This window comes from Lactuca sativa, chromosome 4 (genome assembly GCF_002870075.4).
Source record: "Lactuca sativa cultivar Salinas chromosome 4, Lsat_Salinas_v11, whole genome shotgun sequence".
Lineage (NCBI taxonomy): Eukaryota > Viridiplantae > Streptophyta > Magnoliopsida > Asterales > Asteraceae > Lactuca > Lactuca sativa.
This window is the reverse complement of record NC_056626.2, coordinates 61,096,050-61,101,275: the sequence shown is the minus strand read 5'-3', so window position 1 is coordinate 61,101,275 and position 5,226 is coordinate 61,096,050.

Here is a 5,226-nt window from a genome sequence, read left to right as displayed (position 1 = left end):
CTACGATCCTAATGAACATATAATCACACATATATGCATTCAATTAGTCTTAAATCACTAATTGATAAAGTTAAGACATCCTAGACATAATAAACACTTTATATAAGTGTTTTAAGCCCTAAGGATTGCATCTATGCTATTGTGGGACAAGGTACTTGTGTTTAGGGTTCCAAAGGACCCTATATGTGAGTTTACTCCCCATATACCATCACACATGGAGTTTACGGTTGTAAACTCTTGAGTTTACAGCCGTAAACTCCCAACCATGGGGGTTTGGTGTGTTTTGAAGTCCCTAATGATTCCTAGAATTATTCCAACTTGGTGGCTAAGTCCTTGGAAGGGTTTAAGGTCTAGAAACACTCCATTTAGGAGTTTACGGCCATAAGGCCATTTCTCTTAGAGTTTACAGCCGTAAACTCTAAGTATGGTGTGTTTTTTATGCTTTCAAGTCTCTTGCACTTGTGGTATAGGTTCTAGACTTTTATTCCAAGCATATGAAGACCATTAACACACTTTGCTGCCCCTTTAATGAGTTTGCGGCCCATGAACCATGTCATGGCCGTAAACTCACTTTGAAATGTGATTTTGATGTGCTTTCGTCCTTAGATTAAGTGGGGAACAATTCCATGTAAAGGTCTAGGGCTTTAGGTGTCTTAATAACACCCTTTGGTCCATTTGTATGGAGTTTACGGCCTAAGAAACACTTGGGCTGTAAACTCGCATTTGTTTGTGTTCTTTGATGTGCTTAAGGCCTTAGATTAAATGGGAACTAGTCTTGATAAAAGTGTTAAAGCTTTAGTGGCCTTAAAACATCATTTTGAGTTCAAAAAGGGAGTTTACGGCCTATGCAACTCTTGGGCCGTGAACTCCCAAACTTGGGTGATTTATGGTTGTTTTCTTGTCCCTAACACACATACATATGAGTCTAAGGCAGTTGTATAACACAAGGGTCGGTTTTTGCTTTGGTTAGGGAGTTTACCGCCCAAGAATACCTTGGGGAGTAAACTCCTAGATCTAATGATTTAGCCATCTAAATGATGTTATAAGCAGATAATAAGCATTCTAACACTACTAGAAAGAGTTACTCACGTTTTGGTATAAAAACCCGAAGATCTGTGAGAGAGAAAATGGCTTTTCTCTACTTGGAAATGTGAATAATGAATAAATTTGGTTCAGAAATCTATTTATAGTCCTGAGATATTTTTGGCAGAAAATATTTGTATTCCTGAAATGATCTCTAATATAATAGAGTGTTGGAATAACAGTGTTGCACAAAACCCTAGTGCACCCACTCTCCTGATATTTCCTGAAGTGTAAACCCTGAATTACTCAAACTTACGCGAAAAGTATGAAAATTAACTGTGACTGCTATAACTTCTATTGAAGTGATATAGTTTGTACAGAATGTAAATTTCAGGTTATCACATTAATGAGCTTAAATAGAGTGCAAACCCTAAAAATTAGGGTTTTCCCCTGGCTTGCACACGCCCCATGTAAGCATGGGTACGCCCAACGTACGCAGGGGACACCCCGACTTCGCTCAAGCATGGGAGTACGAGGTGCGTACTTTGTGTATGCCCAGCCTAATCCATTATAGCCCATGAATGGTAATGAAAATAACTGCAAAGGTTTTACCTGGCGATTCGGGCATTACAATTCTCCCCCACTAGAATCAGACTTCTTCCTTGAATTCCGGTGTCGCAAACTACCCTGGGTAATGCACTTTGGTCTCCTCTTCAGGCTCCCACATCCATTCGGAACCCTTATGGTGCTGTCATTGCACTTTCACCAATCCCACAACCTTGTTCCTCAAGGTTTTCAGCTTCCGTTCAAGGATCGCCACCAGTCTCTCAATGTAGTTCAGGCGGTCATCCACCTGAATATGCTCTAATAGAACTATTGCGAAATCATAAACGAAACACTTCCATAGTTGAGATACATTAAAAGTATTGTGAATTTGACTGAGCTCCTCCGGAAGATCTAATCAATATGCTACTCTGCCCACCCGGGCTACAACCCTGAATGGACCAATATACCTAAGGCCCAGTTTACCCCTCTTCCTGAACCAGATGACACCTTTCCAAGGTGACACCTTCAGCAGTACCATATCCCCGACCTAGAAGTCCAATTCTAACCAACGTCTGTCTACGTAGCTCTTCTACCGACTCTACGTTGTCTGTAGTTTACCATGAACCTGCTGAATCATCTCGGTCGTCTTGAGTACCACCTCGGTACTCCCCATCACTCATTAACCGAACTCACCCCAACATATCAGGATCCTACACTTCCTCCCATAGATCATCTCAAAAGGAGGTCGATCAATGTTGGCGTGGTAACTTTTGTTATACGAAAACTCCGCCAAAGGGAGGTACGTATCCCAACTCCCACCAAAATCCAATACACAAGCCCAAAGCATATCCTCCAAGTTATAGATAGTCCGCTCACTCTGACCATCAGTCTGTGGGTGAAATGTCATGCTGAAGTGCAAACAAGTACCCAACTCCTCATGAAGTATCTTCCAAAACCTGGAAGTGAACCGAACATCCCTATCGGAGACCATAAAAACCAGCACCCCATGACGTGCGCAACCTCCCGAATGTAGATGTTGGCCAACTTCTCCACATAAATACTCTCCTGGATCGGGATAAAATGTACACTCTTGGTCAATCGACCCTCAACGACCCATATCCAATCCACTATGAGCGTCGTCTGAGGCTTTAGTGATCTAATCCATCGTAATATCTTCCTATTTCCAAACAAGAATATGCAGCAGCTCCATTTTGATGTGGGGTTTCTGATGCTCTGCCTTGACTCTCCTACAAGTCAAGCACCTCTCCACATACCACAACACATCCCGCTTTATACATGGCCACCAAAAATCATGTCGGAGATCTCCATACATCTTTGTCGCTCTGAGATGTATAGAGAATCTGGACTTCTACGCCTCTTCCATCAAAATATGTTACGCACCACCCTACTAGGGAACCCACACCCTCTGATGAAGGGTCAATAACCCCATGCTATCATAATCGAAGGAAGCCACATGTCCCACAATGTGCTCACTCTTCCGGTTCTCTTCCTTCATAGCCTCAATCTGAGCCTCTCGAATCTGCTCTAATAATGGGGTAATCAATGTCATCCTCAAACATATATCCCTGATCGGAGCCTCGACTGCCTTGCAGCTGCGAGCATCGGCCACCACATTGGCCTTCCCCGGGTGATAAAGGATCTCACAATCATAACCCTTCACCACATCTAACCATCTGTGTTGCCTCATGTTCAGATGTGGCAGATCCATCAAATACCTCAAGCTCTTTTGATCCGCGTAGATAGTACAACGGACCCCCTAGAGGTAATGTCGCCAAATCTTAAGGGCAAAAACCACTGACCCCAACTCCAAATCGTGTGTAAGGCAATTTGCCTCATGAGGCTTCAGCTGTCTCGACGCGTACGCAATCACATCACCCCGTTGCATCAATACTATACCTAAAACCATGATCGAAGCATCACAATATACCACAAAGTCCTCAACACCCTATGGTAGGGTCAGAATTAGTGTCTCACACAATTTCTGTCTCAAGGTCTCAAAATTTGTTTGCTGCTTAGGCCCCCAACGCTTGGCCCTAGTTACAGAGCGAAGAGCCGACCGACGTTAAGCACCTTACTGTGGATCACCAACTCTCCCCCACTTGGGGTCCTAACGCATACCAAATGAAGCCCAGAGTCAATCATCGTCCCATTGGGGCTCAACCAATCCATCCCCAAAATCACCTTGATCTCGTGTAGGGGAATCGGAACCAAATCAATCAGATATTGCTCTCTGAATAACTCCAAAGTGCATCTTCGATGAACCCTCATCACTCACATCATATGGTCATCAAAAATCTCAACCTCTAATGGATAATCCAAATCTCTTGAAACATCATCAAACCTCTTGCTAAGTGCAAGGGGATACAAAATATCGGGTAGCCCCCGAATCGAATAAGACCGATGTAGGAATATCGTTCACAAGGAACGATCCTAAATAGCAATACAAACTTATAAGCATAACAAATAACGTAAATAAGAAGGTAAAGAGAAGATACATACCAGTGACCACATCTGGTGTCGCACGAGCCTCCTCGGCTGTCAGCTGAAATGCCCTGCTCCGTACAGCTGGCGCCTCCGCCTTGCCCTGGCAGCCATCAGTGATCCCCAGAGTCGCTAGAGCGGGTGTTGCTACTGGTCCTCTTGATGCTAAACTCGTGCAATTATCCTTCTTTTGGCCCCTCTGATTGCAATGGAAGCAAATCTGATCTGATGTTTGGGTGTTGGTGGTAGGAGCAGTGCAATCCCTGCTAAAATGTCTCGTCTTTCCGAACTTGTAGCAGCCCGAACCACCCGCTCTGTAGACTCCATCGTGTCCCCTACCGCACTTGCCACAGCGGATCTGGCCATGATGACCCTTTGATCTATAATCGAAGCCCTTGGTTTTCTTCGCCGAAACCCCAGTCGTCTACCCATGCTCTGCCTTCCTCTTCCCCATGTGCTCTAAATCAATCTCCCGTTCTCGGGCCCTAGATATCAAGTCGTCTAAAGTCAGACAGGAAGAAAAGCTAACAAACTCCCTGATATTAGGTATCAGCATGTCACGGTACCGAGTCTTCCACATCTCCTCGTCTGCAGCATATTGGGGTACCAATAGGGCTCTCTCTCTCTCTCTCTCTCTCTCTCTCTAAACTTGGCAGTGATCTCCGCCACGGTCTCATTCATTTGTCTTATATCCAGAAAATCCCTAGCTAGTTGTTGATGGGTTTTGAGCACTACAACATTCCTATGGTGTACATGCAATCCTAATGCTTCATATCTATGTTTTTCTCAAGTTATACATACAAATCAAGTTATCTAAAGCATGAGCCCTGACTAGCATGCAATTTTCGGAAATCGTAACGTAAACAATGGTTAGAAGAATACCTTTTAGCTTGTAGTTTGTAGATCTTGACCTTCAAGAGCTTAGTGCCTCAAATGTTGCACCTCAAATGCATCACAAACACCAAGTAGTAAGTTGGAAGAATATGAGAGAGGTTAGGAGGCTCCTAAAATCGGCTAGGGTATTCTCTTGTCAGCAACTGCCGATTTTTGGAGTCCTAGGGGGTCCTTATATAGCTTGAGAAATTAGGTATTTGACTGAAACCCTGATTCTCTGCTTAGGGCTTAAGCAAGCAAATGGATCCTCCCAGAAGCCCC